Source organism: Macaca thibetana, chromosome 2, assembly GCF_024542745.1.
Source record: "Macaca thibetana thibetana isolate TM-01 chromosome 2, ASM2454274v1, whole genome shotgun sequence".
Lineage (NCBI taxonomy): Eukaryota > Metazoa > Chordata > Mammalia > Primates > Cercopithecidae > Macaca > Macaca thibetana.
In genome coordinates, this window is record NC_065579.1 from 181,096,630 (window position 1) to 181,124,315 (window position 27,686).

Consider the following 27,686-nt stretch of genomic DNA (forward strand, 5'->3'; position numbering starts at 1 on the left):
GCCAGCTCTGACCTCCCCGTGAAGCATGGCTACTGTGTCCATAATATAGGATGTGTGGGGATCAAAGGCACACTATTCTGCTAGCTAAAGAGATAGCAAACCACTCCCCCAATCCTAAAAGCTCCTTCCCCAGGTAAATAAAAGTATATGAGGGGAAAAAATTAAAATACACATCTACAGAGTAAGGGTTTTGCAATATTAATGTAATCCCTCTTTCAAAAATTTTAACTAGAATCATCTGGTCATTTCTGATTTCATCTTATAAGATGTATCCAGATTCAATTTCTATTGGTCTATCCTTAGACATTTCTAGTCAAAAGTATTAATTTTATTCCCAAATATCTTAACCACTAGTATGACGGCAGTGTATTATCTCCCAGAGTTATCAAGCACTGGAGAAAAAAAAAATAGATGTTCAAGCAGCGGGCAACATTTATGGCCCTTTCACACAGTGGCATCTGAGTGGCTACTGAATAGTCCAGGAATAATTTATTTTTGAGACGGAGTCTCGCTCTGTCGCCCAGGCTGGAGCGCAGTGGCCGGATCTCAGCTCACTGCAAGCTCCGCCTCCCGGGTTCACGCCATTCTCCTGCCTCAGACTCCCTAGTAATTGGGACTACAGGCGCCGCCACCTCGCCCGGCTAGTTTTTTGTATTTTTTAGTAGAGACGGGGTTTCACCGTGTTAGCCAGGATGGTCTCGATCTCCTGACCTCGGGATCCGCCTGTCTCGGCCTCCCAAAGTGCTGGGATTACAGGCTTGAGCCACCGCGCCCGGCCGGAATAATTCTAAAAACAAGAAAATTCATGCATTTTCGTAAATATGTTGTAGTTTTCACAGTTGAAATTTCCTCAGACATTGCACTTTCTTTATAAGGGAATCCTGATTTTTCTTAGTGTTATGGTGAGTCAGGACTTGAACTAGTAGCCTTCTTTTTCTTCTTCTTACTGTGTTTCTTATGCTTCTTTTTCTTTTTTGTTTTTTTTCTGTTGCTCTTTCTCGTTCTTCACTGCTTTTCTTCTTTTTTGCTCGCACCTCCTCAATATACTCTGATCGTGACAAGGACTCAGATGATAAAGGTTTATCTTCAGAATACATCTTTCTCTTTTTGCTGAGTCCTTTAATATCCTTTTCTTTCTCAGTTCCATCTTTTGACTTCTTTTTCTTTTTTAAACTATCCTTACTTCTGATTCAGTTTCTGACATGGAGCTTTCAGAAGATTTATGTGAACGGTTCTTCTTTTTTTCTCCATTTTCCTTGTTTCTTATCCTCATCTTCAGAATCAGAAGAACTGCTGGAAGAATCAGAGCTTGATGAAGAAGAAGATGAATGCCTATCAGATTTCTTCTTTTCTTTTTTCTTTCTCTGTCTTCTTTTGGATGAGCTCTCACTTCCACTTAATAATTTCTTCCTGTGTTTTTCCAGTTCTTTCTTCCAGTTCTCATTCATTTTTTCTTCAAATTCAGCCAAAGCCTTGGAGCCTTTCTTTTTCTTTTCTAGTTGCTCTTTTACTTCTTCCCAGGTAGGCCTTGCGCGATTCAGATAATCCTGGATTGTTGGCCCTGAAGACTGGACTGGACCCCTTGATCTCGCCATTGCTATTGGGTTCATATAGGCCACCCGATTGCCCCGCTTCCCCATGGTGCTGGATTGAGCGCACAGTCGCAAGGCGAGGGAAACCGGGATGGAGAGACAGCCGAAGCGGGCCCGCCACAGCTTATGTTTCTTATAATATATGTGAGAGTTATTAATGGGAATAAAACAAAACGTTTTACTTAGAGAAAATATTTAAATATTATAGCTAAATATATGAATAAAATCCTTGTGAGCCCATTATAAATGTGTTCCTACATTTTTCTCCAATAAAGGAATTAATTATTTTCATCAGGAACAATAGATAGTAAACATTTTTAACTAAATCAACAGCATTTAAAATGCATTAACACTTTTTTCTATTTCTGTTGACACTTTGTTATGATTTCCTTGTATTTTTTTGCTTTGTTTGTTTAAAAAAAAGAATAAAAAAAGTTACTGCCTAAAATTTATCTGTATGAATATTTTCCCAATGTGGTCCACATGCAGGTTTGTTACATGGGTCCATCGCACGAGGTCCAGTTTTCAGTACGATTGATCCCCTCACCCAGGGTGTGAGCATAGTACCCAACAGGGACTTTTTCAACTCTTGCTGCCTCCCTCCCTTTCTCCTTGAGCAGTCCCTAGTTTTTATTGTTGCCATCTTTAAAAACACAGAAATTTTAATTCATACCTTCTAATCACAAAATAAAATAAAATATTCATTTATTACATTGTTGGTAATCACAAGCAAAGAAACATGACATTTATTTGGCCTTCAAGCCTCATTAGGGGAAATTTTTTTATATTAAATTCTTAAATTATAAAAAACAATCTGTAAACTTTACTGGTGTGACAACAATTTGTAAACTTTACTGGTGTGACAATCAGTTTAAAAACTTCTTCCTAGCTCACCTATTAACTTACAAACGAAACAAGTAAACAGCACTACTTATTTTAAAAGCCTTGATCATTCAGGATCTAAAATACAAGATAGGGACTCATTTGCTGGAGGCAAAATTGACCTAGTTTCATTGTCACATCCCAGATTTAACAACGAAACAAGTTGAGACTATTTTAGAAGATCTCAGAAGTAATATACAAGATACATTCTAATTGCAGTTTAAGAAAAGAAAATATTCACATTGTATTTGTAATAATTGCCAATATACCATTTTCTCGCATCCACTCTAGTTATATGTTATATACTGAGTTTCTAAGAAGGTAAGAGTATGTGAGAGTTTCAGTTCTTAGGGTTTTACATTGAGGTGCCTATAATAATACAATCATATTCAAAGCAAAATGAATGTATATGTTTAATATAAAAAAGGAGTCAACAGACTTGGTGCTACAAAAATCTCTGGTGTTAAAAGTTAGTGTTTTATAGAGTCTTCTCTAGTATCATTACCTTGGTTCCACAATGGCATGTTAAAGTACAGATGTAGCAAAAACTCTAGAGAATAAATGCTTTCCATAACCATCTTATAGAAAGTTTGATCATGACAGTATTATTTGAATGTAAACCAATTGAGCTCCTTTTAGTAATAATGAGATTGTTATTTTGATGAATCATTTGCAAATTTATTCTGCAATGAACAGCATTTTACTTGACATCAAACAGTACATATTATGTAGAGATTTTCCTAATTTGATGTAAAATATGATTTTAATTATGGAGATCTCAGTGTAGTTTAACATTTGGCAAGATACCACAAGTCCGTGAAAGCAGAAGTATACATTGCAAGAAGATAATGCAAACAGCACCAGCATCCTTTGCACATAAAAGGTTGCAAGGAGCAATTAGCACTTCATTAATTTATAATGAAGGCCAAATTGCTTGTAAGGGATGGTGATGTGCCATCTCAGACCACTTGTGAAAACAAGTCTCTAACTCTAGCATTTGCTGAGGACTAAAGACAGTAGAAATAAAATCCTTAAATGAATATTTTCTCATAGCAGCAGCAACAAGAAAAAATCATGAATTAAAGCTGCCGTTATAATGCTCATGCTTTGTAAATGTAAAGAATGCCCATGCTTCATTCACTTTGCTACTGTAATAACTAATGTATAATATTCATTATATATTACCATTTTACATTATCAGAAATTCTATCCTGCTATAGTAATTGTCTCAAGGCAGAGATGAAAAAAGAAAAAGGGAGACATAGCATTGGTAACATAGAATTTGGTGGTGAAAAGCATCTTTCTCTTCATTTTCTTAATGCTTACAAGAAATCTCTGTGGTTGGTATCCACTAGTAACAGCTTCAGCAAAAGAGGATACAAACTAAAGAGGAGCTCAAAATAGTTTCTCAAGCTCTAACTCATTAAAATAAAAAAATCTGATATTTAGCCTAGCTTCCAGATTTTGACTCTAAGCTTTAATTATCAGACCACATAAACCAAGACCGGGTTCCTTGTATTTTCATCTTTTTTCCAGATCATTTCAACTATAACAAACCTATGCATCCAAACTTTCTCCCCCGGAGAGTCCATTCTGAAACTAATCACACCAAACCTCTCCATCGTCAAAGGTAGTATGAGATACTAAGGAGGCTCTTAGTTTATATTTTCTAGATAGAACAGTTCCTTGTCACTGAATCAAACATATATTTTTGAGGAAAACACATATTTTAATAATTAACTGGCATTTAACATAATAACTATTATGCTAGTATATCATCATTATGGTAATTAATAATTTATATTTATTGTTGCTATTAATTACTTTCATGGAAAACATTTTTAGTTATTTGCTAACAAGGGATAGTAAGGTGAGGAAGAAGTTTACATTTCCTTTAAGAGAAGCAGAAGCTGCAATAAATTTAGTGCACAGGCTAATATAATTTGGAAAATATTAAGAGTGCAAGAGAGTCATGATTTACCTTTTAAGACTTAAAACCAGTTTCTAAGAAATTTGTGGATGACGATAAAAGGAAAATGACATCAGCAATATTGTTACATTTACAATATTACTTTTGCATTTCAATGGTTTATAAGGAACACCTATTTCTGTGCTTTACAAAATGCTAATGATGATTAATCTTGCACTCAGTAATTTTAAGTGATATTAAGTTGGTTCATGTTATTCCTTTCTCCACTCATGTTTTTTATTCTTATGTTTATTTCCCCTTGTACACTCATAGCCATTTCAAAATCCAGTCTTCAACCTCGAAGTATTTGGGCATTTACGAGGCAGCGGCATTTTAAGCATGCATGCAGAATCTCTTACAGCAAGACTGTCACTATCAAGCATAAGGCACAAATATGTCTACAAAAATCATTGTATTTCCATTTATTCATAAGTAGTTTTCCTTAGCCCATTCTGGTCTCAAAAGTACACACACACACACACACACACACACACACATTTACACACAGATATATATTTCTAAAAGTATATTATAAAAAGATCAGAGTAATATCAAATAGTTGAGACAAATGAGGAATAGAATTATTTTTTGTTTGTTTGGGGTGTGTGTAAGTGTGTGTGTGTGTGGTGTGTCAAATCAGAGAATTATGTTTGTGGCCAAGGAGTCAGGAAGACAGAAGATGGAGATTTGATGTTGGAAAATCCCCATGATTAACGTGATGTGGGACAGGATCCAGAGACAAATATGACCAAAAAGGGCATGCGTGGGAAGATATGGACAGTTATCTTAATAATAATGGCTACTATTCAGTTCATTTAACCACCTTTAGCCCCTAAGTTTTCAGCAGAAATTTGGTGATGGTATTATAATTGCCTAATGGAATATAGAAAAGTCAACATCAGTTTGGCAAAGTATACTGAAAAGATCTGGGAAACAAAGACAAATGTAAAAGAATCAGAAATTATCATGAGAAAAGCCAAGAAAGTATTTTAGAGAGTGAGAAGAACTAGGAACACAATCATGTAAGATCCCTGCTTAGAATTCTCACCAATATTGGGCATGCCTCACTACTTTCTGTGGTTTTAACAGGATACAGGTTACTAAAGGCACAATGTCTCCAGAAAGTTGCAGTATGTTGTCCCCTCTGTCTCCACTTTACCGAGCAACCTCACAGTTGGGCTCATAGATGTCTGTGTTTTTCTTCTCTGTCCTCTAGTTCCTTAATACCGTTAGACTGAGAAAAGACCTGAAGTAGCCTCAGCTCCACCCTTGTAGGAGCTTTACGTTTTTAAAAATATTTTTATTTTATTTTATTTTAATTTAATTTTATTTATTTATTTGTTGAAAGGCGGTCTCGCTCTGTCCCCCAGGCTGGAGTGAGTGGCGCAATCTCGGCTCACTGCAAGCTCCGCCTCCCGGGTTCCTGCCATTCTCCTGCCTCAGCCTCCCGAGGAGCTGGGACCACAGGCGCCCGCCACCACGCACGGCTAATTTTTTGTATTTTTAACAGAGACGGGGTTTCACCGTGTTTGCAAGGATGGTCTCGATCTCCTGACCTCGTGATCTGCCCGCCTCGGCCTCCCAAAGTGCTAGGATTACAAGCGTGAGCCACCGCGCCCGGCCGGAGATTTATTTTCTTCCCAGCTGGGATTCAGAGTTACTGTACTGAGATCTCAGGTCTGTTGCAATGATACTGCACCTTTGGACAAATGTCCCATACCTTTAAGTTTGTTTAATTCCTTTATGTAATTGTTTTGTTTTTTTTTTTTTTTTTTTTTTTTTTTTTTTTTTTTTTTAATTCCGGCTAAGCAGGGAACCCGGAGGCTTTTTAAAAATACTACTTCCCAGATCAAAAACAAAAAGAGCAGCCTAGGTGATTCTAACATTCTAACCCCAAACATTGAGAACTAATGCTGTTTATCCCTTGGCCAACTGGACTTTTGACTTCTGTGCTCTACCTTAACTGAACTGATAAGATGCTCCAATATCAGCTTCCATGAAACTGCGTCTAAAGTGTCTTCCTTCCCCTGTCTCTGTAGCATGGTCTATGATCAGCCCTTATCCCATCTGGTTTTTCACTCCAGATTTGCCAAGGCCTAGACACGCCTTACACAGAAGCTCACCTGAATAACCTCATCTTCTACCTCCTACAAGGAATGGTAAGATATTATTATAACAAACCAAGTAAATCCTCACAGTGTTCTATTTCACATCTGGTGGTAGTACACCTGACAAAACACGTGTATTACAAAAACATGCAAACAGTGTGTGGGGAAATTACTTTCAATCACATATTCCTAATGGTATGAATGAAGACGATTTTAGACATGATACTATTTTTATAGTTTGCTGTAGTTTGATAGCATTCCACCGTGATTTCTGTGGTGATTTGTGATTTTTGAAAATGCCCTTATAATTGCAGTTTTATTCAACTTTACATGGATATATTAAATATTTATATGTGCAAAGCTTAAATTAGAAACTTTATAGTTAAAAGATAAGTAAAATGCAATTTTTCATATATATATATATATATATATTTTTTTTTTTTTTTTTTTGAGACAGAGTGTCGCTCAGTCATCCCGGCTGGAATGCAGCCGGGCGATCTCGACTCACTGCAACCTCCACATCCCGGATTCAAGTGATTCTCCTGCCTCAGTCTCCAGAGTAGTTGGGATTACCTGCATGTGCCGCCATGCCCAGATACTTTTTTTTTTTTTTTGTATATTTCAGTAGAGATGGTGTTTTGCCGTGTTGGCCAGGCTGGTCTCTAACCCCTGGCCTCAAGTGATCCTCCTGCCTTGGCCTCCCAACGTGCTGGGATTACAAGTGTGAGACACCACGCTTGGCCACAAAATGTGATTTTTCTTATCAGAAATTGATGCTGGTGGAGGAGGCATAACACAAACAGAAGGTGACAATATGTTCTGTATTTGAGGTTCTGCAAGGAGTTATTGAGAAAGAACAGATTATCATGTGAAGGAAGGTCCTGGAAAAGGATACAGAAATGAAAAGATAGGATTATTGGAACTTCTGTAAGTGAAAATTAAGGAGGACACTGAGAGGGAGAACAAATGTCAGCAGGCTTAGCAAATGTGAGGACAGAATCTGTTTAAGTAACTGGGTTCCAGTACGATTGGAATATAGGGCAGTGGGCTGTGGATATGTGGACACGTACTTCAAGTTCGCACTTAACAACCTCTATAGATTCTTGGAAACTATGACTTGAAACAATGTATAACAAAACCAGTTTTACTCTGGGCTAATTGATATAAACAAGAGTTAACTTTCCATGGCATATTTCTGGTTATGAAAACATCACCAAATTTCTAAATAAACACTCAAAGCACTTCTAATATTAAACATGGAAATAAATGTAAGGTACAGATTCATTTAAGAAAGATTCATGAAAAGATGATTATTAACCCAATTTTTGGTGAATAGCTGTGAGACGGTGGTCAGACGGGTAGTGTGTTACATCTAGGAATGAACATTTGCAAAGTGAAAACTTTAAGGAGCACCTCCTCCCACTGTGTCGTTCAAAAACTGTGGCAAATATGGTGGCTCGCCGAGTGCTTTGCTACTGCCTCATTTGATGCCATGTATTTGTATGATTATTGAACACATGACAAATTTTTATTCTAAAATAATTTGTATTCATTCATTCATTCTTTTTCTAACCTGCTGATACGGTTTGGCTCTGTGTCCCCACCTAAATCTCATGTTGAATTGTAATCCCCAGTGCTAAGGGAGGGACCTGGTGGGAGGTGATTGGACCATGGGGTGGATTTTCCCCTTCTGTTTTCACGATAGTGAGTGAGTTCCTATGAGATCTGCTTGTTCGAAAGTGTGCAGCCCTTCCCTTTTCGCTCTTTCTTCCTCCTGTTCCAGCCATGTAGGATGTGCTGGCTTCCCTTTTGCCTTCTGCCATGATTGTAAGTTTCCTGGGGTCTCCCCAACCATGTTTCCTGTGCAGCCTGCAGAACCATGAGCCAATTAAACTTCTTTTCTTCATAAATTACCCAGTCTTAGGTAGTGTTTTTATAGCAATGTGAGAACAGACAAATATACCTGCTTATTCTAGTTTAAGGTTGGGGTGGCTGGACTCTATCCCAGCAGCTCAGTGCACAAGGCAGGAGCCAGCCCTGGGCAGGAAGCTATCGTATTGAAGGGCACACTCAAACACACCATACTGACTCAGACTGGGAACACTTAGACATGCCAGTTCACCTAATGGGCACATCTTTGGGATATGGGAGAAAAACAGAGTACCCAGAGAAAACTCACGCAGACATGGGGACAATGTGAACATTCCACAGTGTCCCTGGCTGTGAATTACTTTTCTTTCTCATTAGTGTTACAATGAAAGCTATTGGACAAAAGGAGCTTATTCAAGGCCCTGGCATACTTAGCAATGTAAGGCCAGGAACAATTTGGGTAATACAACGTGTCTCTGCTTCATTTGCTACAGTGAGAAACTACTGAAGAGAGGTGCATGGTTAACTCTGGACTGGGAGTTGGTACTCCAGAGAATAAAAAAGAGGACAGCTTTAAGAAGACCATGACAAAGACCCAGGCAAGACTTCTTAAGATGACGTCTGTTGAATAATTACATACTGAACATTTCCCAAAAAGATTATAAAGAGATACTCTTTTTTCTTATGAATGCACACAGTGAATATCTACATGTGAAGATAGTAACTCAGCTTATCTTAGAATTTTTGATTACCAAAACATATTTTAGAATGATTCTTCTTTGTACTGAAAGATGCAGCATCAACAACAACAACAAAAAAGACAAGGTACGTATATATAAATAAATTGATATCTTTAATTTTTATCTGTGAAATAATGTCCTATTTAGACTCCATTTATCTCCTTTCAAGAACATTCAATTTTTGTTTATTGACTAACTACTGTGTATCAGACTCTATATTGATAATGCAGTTATGACAGAGATAGACAGGATAGCTGTTCTTATAGAACATAATGTCTACCAGTTATATCTACTGTTATTTTATATACAACATACTCATTCATTTCTCTATTCATTAGTCTTGCTGCCCTCCATGGTCTCTGGTTTTGTTCTTCTTCCCCTCCCAAGCATCTAGCCCTGTGCCTAAAACCAAGTAGGCACACTATTTTAATTTACTAAAATTAAATGGCATGCAATGTGCCAAATGTCAAAATTATATAATTTATAAAGTATACACAGAAGTGTGCTTTTGGCTACATGAGGCATTGGAGTTAGAGAATCAGTAATGCAGACAGTTATCTGTCAGAGTAGCCCTAACTGAGTAACTATAAGATCAATGACAGACTTACAGGAAAAAAAAAAAGGTATAAATTTCTAGAAACTAATTTACAATTCAGATTTTGAAATAGAGGGTGAATAGTTAGGAAGATGAAGGAAAAGAATCTGAAAACCTGAGATGTGGTGGGGTGGAAATAAAAAAAATTCAAAAATTATTAAAAGTACTTAAAGATTTACCAAAGGAGGGAATTTCTAGCCAGAAGCATTGAGTTGAAACAGATATGATATCCTAAAATATAAAATATAACATAGGGAGGCCACATATATTTCACCATTGTCAAGAAGTTTCAATGAAGTATGCTATTTGAATTCATCTTTCTTGTGAGGGGAAGAATGTCAATATCAAAGAAAAGAGAAGAAAAGTATAATTTGCATTGTAAAGGTTTGGTTTTTAAATGATGAAATGTGTTTACTTATAATGTAAAGGACACTTACATTGCAAAAACATTCTTTTTAAAACTATAGTGATGAAGTATACCATTATCTGAAAATTATATCAGTAAACTGAGAGTCAATATGATTTAAAAATCCTCTAATGAATCACTAATATATTCAATACAAGTTAGAAAGAAAAAAATACATTATTGACATTCATCAGAGATTGTCTCACTCTGTCTTTCTAATCATATATAGCCAAATGGCTTTACTTTTTATAGAGTAAATTTCCCTTAAGTATTAGAGAGTAGGACAATGAGACTAGCATGTTTCCAATTCTTGGAAAGATGTTCAAGGTGAAATTGTCCAATAAAAAAGTAATTTTAGAATTCAGTATAACTGCTTGAAGATAATGAGGAAAATTCCATGCACATTGGCTTAACTTGTCTAGACTGAAAAGTGTGCTAAGATGGACATTTACAGAATTATTACAAATGGCCAACTACTTAGAAATTAATGCATAACAGTGACGGCAGTACATTTCATATCAGTTGTGAGATTCATGCAATTTCCTGCTATGATAATGGGTCAGAGTCACAGTAATTCATAGCAATTTACAATATACCTGTGGAGCACTCCCAGTGACGGAAATGAAATTAACTCCTGTCACTATGGAACAAATGCTAAGTTTTACAGATCTTCAGATAGTTAAATTTAGTTTTTAACAAAATAAGTGTAATTTTTGAGAGCACTTCTCTGAAACGTAAGCTGTTTTATAGCACCAATTTTAAAGCTACAGAAACCTCTTCTAGTGTCCTCTTCACAAGGGTAGCAACAATACTTCATAGAAACACGTTTAATCTTTTATCCATTGAGTATCCCGGGGAGCCTAGATTTAAAGGTCTAACCTGTAGAGATAAAAAACCCTGTGTTTGAAACCTAGCTCTACTACTTAATAACTAAGAGATTCAATAGAGTATGATTTAATTTACACATCTGTAAAATGGGAAAAATAATAATTAACATGTTCTGGAGATGTTGAGAACAAAATTAGATTGTCCATTTAAAATGATTGTAACTGTGTTTGCCACCTGGGAAGCAGCAAATAAACACTCATCATTATTATGCTGACAAAGCTGAGTTAGCCAAAAATGTCACCGGAATATACTAGTTTGTTTTCCTTATAAAATAACAGAAATGTATTTTAAATTCAAAGTTTATTTATTTATTATTCCTTTTCACTTGCTAGAGATTCTATGTCTTCGAATTCGAGACTATAACAATTCTGACCAGTGTAAGTTTGTTTTAGTCTTTTGAAATTCACTAAATATAGTTGACAAAAGGTAACTGAATATTTGGCTGCTTCACATATTTTTATTTTTATTTTTATTTTTTGAGACAGGGTCTTGCTCTGTCACCCAGGCTGGAGTACAGTGGCATGATCTTGGCTCACTGCAAACTCTGTCTCCTGGGTTCAAGCGATTCTCCCCCCTCAGCCTCCCCAGTAGATGGGACTAAAGCACACACCACCACACCAGGCTAATCTTTATGATTTTGGTAGAAAGAGGGTTTCACCATGTTGGCTAGGCTGGTCTCAAATCCCTGACCTCAAGAAATCCACCTGCCTTGAAGTGCTGGGATAACAAGCGTGAGCCACCGTGCCCAGTCACAATTTTATTAGAAATGAGTCTGCTATCTTTTATCTAAGATAAATTTGCCCTTCTAAACTGGAATAAAATATTTGCCAATAGTATTCCACATTTTACCATGTTCTATATTTCTGTAATTTTATTAGACATTTGACTTCACTTCTTTTTACTATTGTCTTTTTAAAAATTAAAATATATCTGCCTTCTATCTGCATAACATGTCAAGAGATGTATTCTATATCTTTAATAAAAATAAGTACTCTTTTTATGTTTTTATTTCATACCAGGCAATATGTTAAGCCTCAGGTATCTCATGTTTAAAATGGAGATAATAATAGCACCTTTCTAACAGGATTTCTTAGTGACTTAATAAATAATATTGATAGTAAGCGCTTACACAGTTGTTACCTGCTAAGTGAAACAAATGTTTATTAAGCCCTTACATTCTACAAAACCATTTTTGGCACTACCATTATGATCAAGATGTCATTAAACATTACCTCAAAGAGGTAGTTGAGTAGAAGGTCATTTAGGTCCTTTTAGGTCATAGGAGAGACTTTGGATTTTATCCTTAGACACATGGCAATTTAGTAAAGGGTTTGAATAGAGGAGTGACATGATCTGAATCATGTCATAAAAAGGTCACAGGCTGCTATGTGGAAGAGAAACAGCAAGGAGTGACAATCTAAGAAGTGAGATGGGAGGTTATCGTAATACTTTCGTGACATAGGATGGAATCTCGATAGGATAGCATTCATTAGTGGAAATAGGAAGAAAATAACAGATTCCAAAACCATTTGGGTGGTAGAGCCATGGGATATTATAGATTAGATGTGGGACATGAGAGAAAAGTAGAGAATGTGATTTATGCTATTGAAAGTTGCCCCTCCCAATACAAAAACCAGAGGAATAAAATAACAGTCAGGAGGTGGCATTTAGGGAAGAAATTTAAGCATAAGTGGAATTTTGACTAGTGAAAATAGATGAGGAGGAAGAAGGAGGATGAACACATTCTAGGTAGGTGAAATGATATGGATAAAGGCATAAGACCCCCAAAATTCCAACTGAGTTGGGACATCACTGGGTAGCTGCAGCGAGAGATGAAGCTGATCTTTCATTGACTAACTCAACACATATTTATCAAACACCTGTTATGCACTAGTGACTCTATGAGGTGCTATTACAGCAGTGAAAGTGATGACTTGAACAGTTGTGTATGTTGAGAGGAGGGGAAGATTTCAAAATGAATGACCTAGGAAGTCTTCACTGACATGTGATATTTAAATAAAACCTCAAAGGATGACACAAGGCAGAGGAAGACTTCATGGGGAACTATTTGAATAAAGGAATATGGATATATCAGGAAACAGCATCCAAGGCAAAGGAAACAGCAGTAAAGAATCCCAAGGTAGACAGTAACTTGTATGTCCTCAGAGGAGGGAGGTAAAGAGAATGATTTGAAGGAGGAGGAAGGGGAAGGGTTGAAGAGTTTAGCCCAATCCTGGGATCTGAGCAGAAGACTGACAAGTCTTACTTTTTCCTCGAATCACTCTGGGTGCTATAAAGAGAATAGTAGAAAATTAGAAGAGTGGGAAATGACCATGTAGATGGTTTGTAATATAATGGAAGTTTTTCTCATCACTCATGAGATTTAAGCAACAATTAGATTTAAGTACATTGCTTTGGCAAGAGTATTTAGGATGGGCTAGATGAGGAATGGAGGCAGATGGATCTGAGAGTTACTGTAGTTAGGCAAGGGACGGGTAATGAAGACTTGTTCATTTTGCTCATTATTGATACCCAACACCCAGGACAGTTCCATGTAACCCACTCATTGAATAAGTAAAGAAATGAACTAATTTTTGAATGAGAGAAATATTTTAGGAGTAGGACAAGGACGTGGCAAATGATTGATATTTCCTTTGAGAAAACTGAAAACCTGAAAATGACTCTGAGGTTTTAAGCTAACATTGGATAATCATATTGACCATTTTATGTTCAAGGTAATGGGCCTTTCTGGCATTGCATCATTTTATCCTTGAAAACCCTGTGCTGCAGGTGCCATCATCTACTAATTCTGTAGATGAGACAAAATGAAGCTTAGGAGGGGGTTCAATAACTTCCCCTAAATCTGTTAGCTGGTAATGGCAGAGCCTGGATTCAAACCCAGAACTCTTCAATTGCAAAGCTTTCCTGTTTTTTATGAACCTGTCTTGGTGACTTGGAAATAATGTTATGAGCAGAAAGAGCTGAAAAACAGGTGGGAAAACTTATGCAAAGAAGAGGAGCAAAAGTTTAATATGGGTAGAATCTAATAATGTCAAAATGAAACACAGAAAAAAAAGTTTTCAAAAGTTGAAATGGAGATCCAGAATTCAGACAAAAATTATACACATATAAATTCAGATTTTGGAGTCATATAATTGAAGTTTTAGAAATATTATGATTAAAAAAGAAAAAATACAAGAAAAATGAAATGTCAGAAACTGTATTATGAAATGCTTGTGTTTACAGGGTAGGAAGAGAATGACAAGCTGATGAGAGAAGGGGAAATATTGTATTATTGAAATTGCTCTGTCCAAATCCATACTGAAATGTTCCCACATCAAAACGTTTTTCAAGTTAAGTGTGGTATATACTGCTGGAAAAGGAGCATTTACAGAGGTGAGAATAGAACAAGGAAAAAACAATGTCAGAGTTGCCAGAGAGAAGAGAATTTCGATAACTGTATAGGTATTATAGAGGATATTTTAGAGCAAAGTGTGGTGTGAGTAGAGTGACTGACAAGAAGAAAGATATTGACTATAAAAAATATATGTATTTTTGTTAGCAGAGGTTTTCACAAAACGTCATTTAACTCATAAAGCATAGCAGAGAAGAAGTCAAAGCAGATATGGAGATTTTGTACTAACAATTTTATCATTGAACAGAAAAATATTCAATAGATTCTATAGGAGATTGGAGAACTTTCTTCACAAATTTCTTAATCAATATCTAGAGAGAGAGGCAAAAACATGTCCAACGTCAAAACTAATAAAAGTCCAACCTAGACCAGATCTTCTTACTCTTAGACCTGTACAAGTGCCAATAAACCACATTGTTTCCGCAAGGCAGAAGGGACTAATCGTGAAGTCAGTTTGGGTAAAACTCTGCTCCACTAATAATTAATATGAGATTTGAACTGGGAATTCCCCTCAGTTACAGGAAAATATTAGTAACTTTGAAACAAATACAGAATATAGTATTACTAAAATTTTAGATGAACCTAGTTAACTTATTAAAATCTCATTTTGTTAGCACATCAATCTATGTACTATAAAGAGTATGTTTTAACAAGTTCTGAAATGTTAGCATTTTTTAAAGAAAAGTTACATTTCTGGAAGAATATTTGGGAATGGACTAAATCTTACTTTTATCCCGACCTAAAAATGATTATAAATAAATCATAAGTGAAAAATATTCCACTTTTAAAATTATCATATGATCACCATTGTTCCATAATGTATAGTGCATTCACTTTCATAGCCTAATGTGAATGTGTGTACAAGCAAAAATAATGAGATACATTGGAATCATAAATAGCCACTTGTACATAAAATTTTAGAGATGAAGGAACATTTATAAATTTTGAGCTGAGCAAAATCGTTCAATATTATTTATATAACATGTTCATAGCAGGTAAACATTGGGAAAAACTTAAAAAGCTAAATAGTGTGTATTCATATCATTTTGTGTAATTAAATTTTTCTAAAAAAAAATAACTTATTTAATGTCATTTAAAAAATATATTATTTTAATTGACAAATAATAATTGTACATATTCATAGAGCACATAGTCACATTTTGGAATATGTAATGTACAGTGATAATATCAGGGTAATGGGTATATCTGTGATCTCATACATTTATCATTTCTTTCTTTTGGATAGGTTCAATATCCTCCTTCAAGTTATTTGAAACTCTATAGTGTTTTATTGTTAACTGTAGCTATCCTGCCGTGGTATAGAACACTAGCACTTCTCCTCTCTAACTGTAATTTTGTGTCTTTTAACAAATCTCTTTCTACATCAAAATGATCAAGAATGAAGAAAATCTTTCTAATCATAAATTGAATTGTGAAAATAGGATTATCAAATTGTAACAATTGTTCCCATGTTAATGCCAAGACCAATATCATTCGGTGGGGAGCAGCTGCAAGTTATCATCAGAGCAATATTTTGAACTTAAAATAAATTTTTAAACCCAAAAACAATGGCCAGCTACTTAAGCTACAAAGATCTTGTTGTCTTTGGTCATGGCTTATCCATTGTTTTGTGTGTGGCATCTCAAATATTTTCATATTTTGCAAATGGCCTACATAAAGAGAAGATATTCAGATAATATATATTTTGCGATTTCAAATATTATATTTATGTAAACTACAAAGTTATGCAATTACACCTCTATTTATTATCCAAATAAATTTTTGTTCCAACTTTGTAAAAAAATTTCAGAGATTATTTACAAACTAATCCAAAGTTTATGTATTGATAATAGATGTGTAAAAATGTGTTTATTTGAAAATATTTCTCTACATTCTACCTCAGATTTTACAAGTGATTATTTATTTCTTTTGGCTATCCTAATCCAATGAGGCTAAATAAGTCCAGTACATTTTAAAGCAGTTACTTACTCTGAATTAGGAGCAGGATTGCCCCTTATTTTATTTGCCTAATATTACATGTCTCCAGAGAATCCTTCAGCTTCTAGAGCTGTGTGACACCTAAAATGGTAACATATACCAGTTTTCTCTGCATTAGTATCCTCTATTCAAAATATGAAATCCAAGTCAATACCATGAAATTAAGTAGGATTACACTGAAGAAAACCAACATTAAGTCTATAGTTTACAGATTTTTATAAGTATACCAGAAGGCAAATATTTTGGTCAGTTGTATACTCTGGTTATTGGAGAACTAATTTCTAAATCCTACAGTTGTTTTATTTATTTCTACTTGATGTATATACATATATGAATGTATTTTGATATACAAGATATTTCTTAGTGTATGTAGTATATATAGTATATTTTACCCTTTATTTAGATTTATTATTATAGTTTCCTGCTTCAAATCTTAGCCTTACTGTTTTGAAGAAAATTAAACTTTTACTCCTATAACTCTGGATCTAAGAAGGCTCAGAGTACATCATTTTCAGTAGCAACAGTCACTCAACAGTATTGTAGGTGAATGTAAGTTAATGACCACTCCATAATGTAGTGTGGTTTCTAGAACAAAATATTATACCTAGGATTCTCCTTTTGGACCTTGACATTCTTTCACCAGGCTTGCCAAATTCTTAATCATGCACTACATGTTTTTCATGGGCCAGACACTTTTTTAAGTTCTTGATATTATAAATCTAATATAGTCCTCATAACCAACCAACAAGGGAAAAAAAAATATCATCTCCTTTCAAAAATGAAGACATTGAGCTGCCAAAAGATTAAGGAAGGTCCTGAAGTCACACACTAGGGCGGGACAAAGGAGCTTTGACTTCAGCATTCTACTTCACAGACTAAAATCATGCTTCCCTGTTGGTTTGGTTTGGTTGATCTCACTTCTCTTTCTGTTTTGTATTTTTGGTTTTGCTATTCCCCTGCTGCTCTGCTTGCTAGTGCCAACCCAGTGAGTGCCTACTCATTGATTTTAAGACCCAATTTAACTGGCACCTTGTTTAAGATTTTCTTCCCTCCTCACCAAGATTGAGTCACTGGCTTCTCAGCTGTACCCTTTCACCACTTTCTAAACAGTTCCACTACTGCATATATTACCTAGTACTGCAGTTTTCCGCCAAAAAGGTTATACTTTACCTCAAGGTAAAATGATATGATCTCTAAGACTAAAAATTTTCCATGTAACTGCAGACTCTAGCGTAGTGCTGGAAATACATACTTGCAGAGGCAGATCTATAAAAACATAATACTAGTTGGGTACAATTTGGAATCATGGGAACTCTGGTAAGCTGGAGAGTGCATTAATGGTCAGAAGAAACTCCACTTTAATTTTTAATAAACACTGTGGCTCAAATGTATCCATCCATTTTTGTCTTCTAACCTAGCATAATATCAATAAAAAGAATAAAATGAAATGGGTAAATGTTTAAACATATACTATGGGCTGAATCATATACTCCCAAAATTCATATGTTGAAGTTCTAACCCTCAGGATCTCAGCATGGGAGTGTATTTGGAGAGAAGATCTGTAGAGAGGTAACTAAATGAAAATGAAGTTATTATTGTGAACTCCAATTCGATACTACGGAGGTCTTAAAAGAAGAGGAAATTTGGATACAGACACATATTGAGGGAAGACAGTGTGAAAAGACAGAAGACAGTCATCTATAAGCCAGAAAGAGAGGTTTGAAACAGATTCTTCTCAACTGTGGTATCTCAAAGGTTTCCATATTCTGTAAATGGCCTACATAAAGAGAAGATATTCACAGAATATATTATTTTGTGGTTTCAAATGTTATATTTATAAAAAGTACAACTTTATGCAATTACACCTGTATTCCAAGGTTCTCAGAGGAAGCAATCCTGTCAATACATTGATTTCACACTTTCAGCCTGTGAGAAAAATAATTTTTTTGTTTAAACCCCCCAGTCTGTGGTATTTAGTCACAGTATGTAACAAAGAATGCATCTTGTAACAACACTTACACAAAATGTAAATGTTTAGTATTCAACTAAAGCTTATGTTTATAGATAATCGGTTAATTGGTTACTCAGTTAATTGGAAGATATATTGTTCTCTGAAATGACTGATTCACTTGTTTTCATAGACCCACCTGGCAAACAAGGAGTCTTGAAGAGAGTTAGGAAAAAGAATTTAAAGTACTATAATCAGACCAGTCTAGAAATGTTAACATTTTTCTTTATCAGCTTCTCTTAGTAAGTGTTAAAAAGATAAGTAAAGTAAAATGTGGCCTGATTTCAATAAGATACATAATATAAATTAAAGAAGCAGGTGCAGCCTTTAGGTAAAGTAGTCATAAAATGGTTAAATAGTAAAACCATGAACTGCTACAGATGGAGGATGTTTAATAGTGTTACAGGAAATGTCTGAGGTTCAAATTTCTGAATAAGGTACCTGTTATCAGCTCAGATCTAATGTTGAAATTATGCTTCCAAATAAGGTGAACTGAGTTTAAAATTTGTTTTCAGTGTTAAATCTCGGTGAAACATAGTAGGGCTACTAAACAAAGGAAGACGTACTAATAATAAATCGCAGAGCGTAATGGACACAATTAATGCCTCCTTACTAACCAGTTGTTTAAAATGGAGTACTTACAGTAATTTAGTTTTAAAAGATAGATAATGTGAAAAAGTATTGCAAATGAAAGCAAAGGTTCTGTTTTGGAATAAAAACAATTTGTCAGGGCTGGACACAGGGGGCAATACAAAACTGAAAGTAATGTTCAGGAAACCAGGAGTTTTCAAGAAGAGAAAAATGGCTTAGACTAGAGCTAGGTCTCTTAGTATAGTTCTCTTTCTTTTTTTTTTTTTGAGATGGAGTCTTGCTCTGTCACCAGACTGGAGTGCAGTGGCACGATCTTGGCTCACTGCAACCTCCGCCTCCTGGGTTCAGGCAATTCTCCTGCCTCAGCCTCCCAAGTAGCTGGGACTACAGGTGCGCGCCACCATGCCCAGCTAATTTTTGTATTTTTAATAGAGATGGGGTTTCACCATATTGTCCAGGATGGTCTCGATTTCTTTACCTCATGATCCACCCACCTAGGCCTCCCAAAGTGCTGGGATTACAGACTTGAGTCACTGTGCCTGGCCTGTTAGTATAGTTTTCAATATTATATTAGGACTGAAGAATTGGACATTAATGCTAATGCAATGAAGGTCTGGACTCTGATACTAGAATCCCACTTAATATCAATTATAGTCTAAGATATATTTCTCATTTCATAAGGTAAGGCCAATCTTCCCCATTTAGTCCTCTTCATACTCTTGAGAAAGACTGAAATGTATTCCTTTCAGAAATATTTTTAAACTTTCTAAATAAACTGGAATCCATTTAACTCCAGGTATTACACTCCAGTCACAGGCATCTAGTCTAGATAGCACATGAGAGAAGTACTTACTATAGTCTTATGTTTAACTCACTCAAAAGTATTTATTGAGGGCCTAGTATAAACCATACATTTTTCAAAACTGGGGATAGAAGCTGTTAGATAAACAAATGGCAGTCTCAAGTTTCATGGAACTTACTTTTAAGGAGGAAAAAGAGAACAGATAATGAAGAATGACGGAGGGTACAAGGACAGAGAGGTCAAGGATCACTGCTCTGATGAATCGTCATGGGCAGAGGTGTGAATAATGTGAAGAAGAAAACCATTTATTACGATGGAAAAGACTAACTGAAGAAAGAGCGGGTTTGGTGAAAGAATATAAAAGTATTTGGGATATATTAGTTAGAAGTGAAGTTTGTAATAGCATCTGTTATGAGTCTGGAATTTAGGAGCATGATGAAGTCAAGGATATAGTATAAGGATTGTCAATATGTAGATGGTGATAATGGCTAGGAAAATATTGTACAGAGAATAGAAGAAATTTGAAGAATGAGTTCTAGAATTTATCGTTTATTAGAAATCAAGAATTTTTGGGAGAATCTTGCAAAGAGCTTAAGAAAAAGTGTCCAGTAAAGTAAGAGAATTATGAAAATAGTATGTTAAATGACGAAGTATCTGGAAGAATAAAAGTCGATGATAAAAAGAAGAAAAGTCAGTAAGCACTGCCAAATACTTCTACAAGATGAGCAAGGTGACGGTCGACGACTGAGACACAGCGTTTGGCAATGTGGGTGTCATTTATGTGCCTATGATAGAATGAGATCGTAGCTGGCTTATTTTTATCTGGATGTGTTTCGTCTATTTGTTTCTTCAATAACAATTTATTGAGAAGGTATTTTGTGTGGGTACTAAAGAGGGAACTACAAACGAGAATGTATCCATTTATTGCCATCATGAAAATCATGAAATCACAAAATAAATAAAAATAAAATTCTGCCTATGAGTTTTCTTTTATATTATTGGAATAAAGTAACTTGTTATATACTGCCCATTAAACTGAATTTTTTTCAGATTGCTTGTCTCTGTTTAGGAGATACTAATTATACACTTTAAAATATATATAGAATCATCAACGAAAGCAGGTTTGAGGTGCTAAGAGATTTTTAGTGTTAAGTAATATATAATATATATCTATTTCACAAAAGTCAAGAGAGTCGTTGTATTACATTTCTCAAGCCCAACCTAGCCTTTGAAGTGTTCCCACAAAGCTATGTCGTGGCCAATTATCTCAGATAAGTGTTTATGGTGACAAGGCTACTGCTTAATTTAAACTTTTCATACACATGCTTGTATACATACACACACTCTGGCACGTCATGTAAATCAACAAATATTTTCTACAGTATTTACCAGTTAAATTTAGGAACATATACTCTTTTAAAACAAAGGGACAATTTTAGAATCACACTGATATTCATCAGCTCAAATTTATTTTTTAATTTAAATTAACATTTTTTTTATATTTGCAACAGTGTAAGTCACTTTACTAGCATTTGTGTGCCTTATTCAATCCAGTATCTTGAAAATATATATTGATTAATATATATTAAATAAGATAAATTAATTATATAATACATTTATAGCTTTATACATTTTTGAACAATAGATAAATGTGTATTCAATACATGGATATATACATTTATTTATAATGTATATTATTTATTAATGTTTATTAATTTATTAATGAATAGTAATAAATTGGTAATGTATAGAGCCATATATTAAATACATTCGTAAATAAATATTAATTACTTAATATACATTAAATAAGCATACTATAGATATATGTGCTTTTCAAAAACACAAATTTGATGTAATAACATAATAAAGGGCTGGACACTAATTCAACAAAGGTAGGACATGAACATAAAAATATTCATGAGGATAAAAATTAAAGTCTGTAGTGCTCTGAAAGAGTAAATTCTACATATAAAGTGAGAATCTAAATTGTATACTACTATTAAGTTCAATACACTTTTATAATTAAAATAAATCTGAAATAATGTATTTTATTAGAAGACTAAACACAAAAGCAGTCGTCATTTTGCATGGCATAACTCAGAGCAATATAAAATAGGCACATAGTAAACTGACGGTTAAAAACATAGTCCAGGCGACACAAAATTCAACAAATTCAATCAACAGGTGCATAACGTATCATTTCTTTGGTTTAAAAGTCTTTGAAATGCTGTATTTCTACACAATGGACTTTCCTATAGAATTCCCAATTCGCAACATGTTTTTCTATTGTCATTTACCTAAACACTGAATGTACTGTGGCATCAGTACTACTAGCCCAAATACAACTGTAAAAAGCACCAGCTGGCTGTATTCAACATGGCACTTGTCCAGGTCTCAAATGTCTTATTTATATACAATGGAATTTTGCCAGCTGTGTAATATTTAGGGCTAATAAATGTAATTGGCAGTACTACACAAGCACAACTAACAAACATCAGAAAATACTTCTCAATGTGAAGTTTGAGTTGTTCTCATTTAACAGAGTGAAATTTGTGACAGTTGAAAGTGAGTTTAAGCAGTTTTGACTTTGAAATAATATTTAAAAATTAAAGAAAGAAAGGTTAACAAAACTACAGGTGAGTTGTAAACTTACTATCTTGCTTATATTTTTTTAAACCAGGGACATGTATTGATAGTTAAAGATTGTATCATTATAAAAATGAACAGAGGTGTTTGAACAGGTGCCTGGACCTCAAAGACAAGGTAAAGGGTGCTAGACCTAGAGGAAGTTACAATATAGTATCAAGATGGATTAATATATCATGATAACACAGTGAAATTTTACCAAAAGAAGTCTATATGCAAAATGAGGTGGACTCACTAACTGTGCTAATTATGAATGTAATACTATAAGTTATGTTTCATCTCTAGAAACAAACAGTAGACACGTACCACTTGAAAGAAAGAATGAATGGAAGAGAGAGAGAAAGAAGAAAAAAAAGAGAAGGAATGAGATAAGAGGAGAGAGAAAGAAAAAAGAGAAAGTAAAACGAAGGAAGAAAGAAAGAAAGAAAAAAATGAACCTTCTTGCAAACAAAATAAGCATTATTTGTAATAAGCATTAAATTTGAGTTTAATGAGGGGCTATTCCTCTCAAAATATCACTTTTCAAAAGACAACATTCCACTATTGAACCATTATTCCCTCTAAACCCTGTTGCTTGTCCCTAAAAATGACCACACCCCTGGGTATAATAGAATGTTAAACCTAAACCATCATTTGTGTAAATGTGAATATGTGAACCAAGAAGGCTCTGACAGTAGAAAAGTAGAAGGGGAGAGCTGTGTGGAAATTGTGAGGATGCACGTGAAATGAAAAGTGAAAGGGTAGAACTGAAGAAACAAAACACATTCCTCCAATCCGACTTACTTCACATTTTTGCCAAGTTTAAACCCTAGAGAAGATACAAAAGACAGTTCTCTAGGCAGTAGTGAAAAACATAAGAGGAGGACCAGGGAATTGAACAATTAAGAAAATTGGACTTTAATTCTTGTTTTCACAATATCTGTTGATATCTGTTAAATTACTTGGTTTTCCTGAGGTCTATTTTCTCAACTACTAAATATATTAATATATGAAATATAATTTCCTTTCTACTTAAGTAGCCAATAAAATGCTTAATTCAGCCACAACAGGTGCTGGATTACCCACCAGACAGATCAACATGTATCTAGGAGATGGCAAGGTCACAAAACTTTCTTTTTCTAATTTCTAAAATCTAAAATGATGTCTGCTATATTTAAAAAGAAAATAAATAAATGTTTGAAAAGGAGAAAAGCTAAAACTTTGCTGGACCTTGTTACAATTATATTACTGATGCTGCTTTGACTTTGAATTATAGAGGAAACACCATAATATTTCTAGGTTTAGGTTCTTTACCATAATTTGATTATAGGTGCCCAGTCATATACTGTCTTCACAGCCCACAGATGCAGATAAAGCACTGAGCTCATAGCAGAAAAATAATCCAGAAACAGGAGGGGGAAAAAAAGCACCCAATAAGAAGTTGGCTTTTTAATTTTAGACAAATACAAATTAAAAACATGCTTTCCGAACCAGAGATGCCAATCTCCCTCTTGGTAATGGACACAAGATTTGGGAGCACTTAGATGATTTAATCTTGGGAGCAGTAGTTTCCAGCTTCACATTCTAATATCACTGCTGCTATCCCTTTTCCTAAGTCTCCTGTCTTTCTGCCTGACTCCCCATCATCGTCTTGCTGCAAAACATTCCCTCTTATTAGACATGGGGAAGAAAATGCTAAAATGATTCAATTTCAAGAGTTCTGCTTCCTTTTGTTCTAACAATCACAAGAGAAACCAAGAATTCTACCTTAGAAAAGTTCGAGTGCCATAAGCACAGTATCTTTCATTGATTTTTAAAGAGCTTTTCAGCGTGTGTTTACATTCTGGATTTTGCTCCTGAAAAACATAAGAGTTTGGTTGTTCCAGTGTTTGCTTATTTTAAAAGTAATTCGTTGACTGCTACTTTGTAATTTGTGCATATGATTATTGAAAGTAGAATCACTTATGGCATATCTAAACTAAATTCAAAACAACTGGAATGTAATTAGATTAATGTCAATGTAAACCACCAACCCAATGAATGGAGGCCTTTTAAACACAAATAGAGCACAATGGTTTTGATGCCAAGAAATCCCTGTAACTTGGAACCTACTAAGGAGACCATTACTCTATAGGGACCTCCATTTTGATGAAGCCACTCAAGTCAACTAGCCATTCAACTACTTCTACACACATATCCTTGTGTTTTCTTCGTGAAGCCAAGGGAAAATATTTTCCCTTAGGGGAATTAGTCTCTTTCAATTTCTATCTAAGAATACGTCAAGCAGGAAAATCACCATCATTTTCCAGTGATCTCTAGAACTACTTGGTCCCTGAAACATTTGAAGAACACCAACATCTTGAAAATTCCAAATACTGCTCCGAATCATGTGAATATATTTAAAGGAAAAGGTCAAACCTTAAAAAAAAGAAAACCACAAAATACTGTTTATAAAAATTATATCTTAAAATATTTTCATAGTCATAGAATAAGATAGAGTCATAGGATTTAAATGATCATTTATGTAATCATTTCAATGTTTCTATGTAACCTGCAGAATCTCACAGACTTTTACAATTACACTTAGTTTCAACCCTAGAGTTTTGCAAAAGAATTTCAGATAAGACAGCAGTATAAAATCTGTAGCTAATTCCCAGTTCCCAAAAAGTGACAGTTACTTCTTGAGCCATTAAACAAAGTATAAAGAGTTATAAAATTCTAGATTTCTGCTCATAAAGCAAAAAAAACTCATAAATTATTTTAAAAATCATAATGTTAATGGAAAGGGCTTAGAATGCATCTGTTTTCATTAACAAATATTTTCTTTATTAAATCACGTTAAAATAAAGTTGGAGGCCGTGTGTGTGTGTGTGTGTGTGTAGGGAGTACTTCAGAACTCTAGGCAGTAATTAAGACCCCAAGTGATAGAGAGGAAGGTGAGGCGAAAGGTAATTGGAAATATTAAAATATAAAGGCCCCGGGGGTTTACCATACCTTCTAATCAGGACAATATTGACATATCTTTGGGTATTTGTTAGGGTGATGTAGCAAGAGAAGATCTAATTGCAGCCATGAGAAAAGACCAAATATTGCAGATCTCACCCAAAGCACCATCCGGGACTACGCATAATAGAATAAAACTCTTAGGAGCTCAATGAAGCATGTGAGACAGGGGGAAGAGATCAGGAATTCAACCATCCTTGTGCAGTCCATTTTAAAATGTATATTTAATTTCAATTGTGTGTACAATATACAGAAAGGTACATGTAGAAATTTACAATATACAGAAAGATACATGTAGAAATAACTAAATCTATAGCTATCTATAGATATACATATAGTGGGAACTCAATAATTATTTTAATTATCAGAGTACATCATCAAAAGTTTTGGATGGTTTTAAATTATACTGGAACTCTGACTTCAAAGATTACCTCTCTGAGTCCTCCAGTTAAAATCACATTTGTAATCAGTTTTCCTTTCATCTTAAAAAATGTCTGACATTCTGACAAGTTTCAATGTCTGCTTTGTGTAATTCGATGGAAAAATAAGCTATTTATTGTAGATAATTTTCATTCAAAATATTTTAGAAATAATGTAATATATACCATGTGATCCTGAAAAACAGTAATGAATAGATTTTTATATTACTTAGAGGGAGTTTTGATTTTTTTCTAATGTTGTTTTTCAAAAGAGTGTGAGAGACATCATAGTTCCCTGACACTGTTACAGATGTAGAAAGATATGCTAAGTTTGTGTTGGTTATACCTCAACTTTTACATACATAGACTATTTCCAGGTAAAGCAAAAGAATTACACACACGCCTATGCACACAACACACAAATTACCTATGATTAGAAAACTCTATTTCATTTAAGCTATACTTTCTCTGTTCAAAATTTATGTATGGATTGACCTTTTTTTTTCAATATTTTCCTCTTCATGACATAATGTAAGGCATACCTTTTCTAAATTATCCACTAAAATGAATAGAAATCTATGTGCACTATACAGAAAATCAATTGAGAATCTATTCAGACTATAAAATTTCCTACACCAAGCTATCAATGCATTCCTACCTCTTATTTTTAAAGGACACTCTGATGTATTTAAACTTCAGTGACTAGGCTACTCTCTACAATGAATAGCCATATTTTCTGTACTGCACAGACTATACCATTAGCAATTATACATTCCCGGACTGATCTTTTACAGATGTCAAGGAAATCTGATGAAAGGACGCACTCAGCATGGAGGCATGGCTGGGACTGTAAAGTGGCACCACTGGGTATGGCATGTCCTTGTTATAGGAAATAAAGGGTGGTATAAAACCAGTATTTATTTTTCAGTGAAAGGAGAAAAAAACGATTAAAGTCATGAAGAAGAGAAGAGGAGTATAAAGGGGAAAAATAAAGGAAAATTTATGATACTATGGTCATCAAATAAGAGGAAAACCATAGTAAAAAAGAACTAACAGATAAGTAAGGCTGAAAATAATTATCACTGGTCAAATGGTATCTAAAGTGTTCACTGCTGCCCAAGTAGTTTACATGAAATATTTCATCAACCTTCCCAGCAACCCTTAAAAAAGGTACTAGCATTTTGCCAAGGAATAATGATTCAAAGAACTGAAAACCATTTCTTACTTTGAAGACTTTCACTCAATTAGCATGCTTGATAGGCCAGCTTTCTGAGCAAGCAATCTGTAGTTTCCTAGGGCTCTCTGCTTAGATGTCACGATCTGCAGTCACAATCTTAAAGTTGTTAGCTTTTGAACAAGGTATTTCAAAAATACCCTATGCCCCTCAGATTATATAGCTGGTCTTGATATCTCATAATTCCGAAGGATAAGATTTATGGCATACTTACTGATTGCATAGGGCACTAATAATCCAAAAGCTCAAATTAAAACACCACAGTATTTAGTATAGCTCTCTCCACTACCATCTCCATTACATTGTCTTCTTATTTATTTTTCTGTTTATTTGGCTGCATCACCTTCTGAGGTTATTATTGACTCCCTATTAAACAGGTCTATTTGAATGTCTGCCTGGCTTCTAAAATATTTTAATCAGGGTACAAAACTGAACTATATGACAAAATGTATAATTGATATATTTTTCTGTAAGAAAAAAATATTCAGTAGGAGTTAAAAGAATTAAACTCTATCCCATATTTGCTTAACTGGAAATTAACT

General features: G+C 34.6%; 1 protein-coding gene and 1 pseudogene across 2 annotated transcripts in view; both read right to left on the reverse strand.

The window, feature by feature from the left end:
• The window catches only part of EPHA3 (EPH receptor A3), a 358,761-nt gene that overhangs the window by 258,010 nt on the left and 73,065 nt on the right, over positions 1 to 27,686 (reverse strand). The gene's annotated exons all lie outside the window — the stretch shown is intronic.
• On the reverse strand, positions 898 to 1,714 carry LOC126947883 (protein FAM133B-like; annotated as a pseudogene).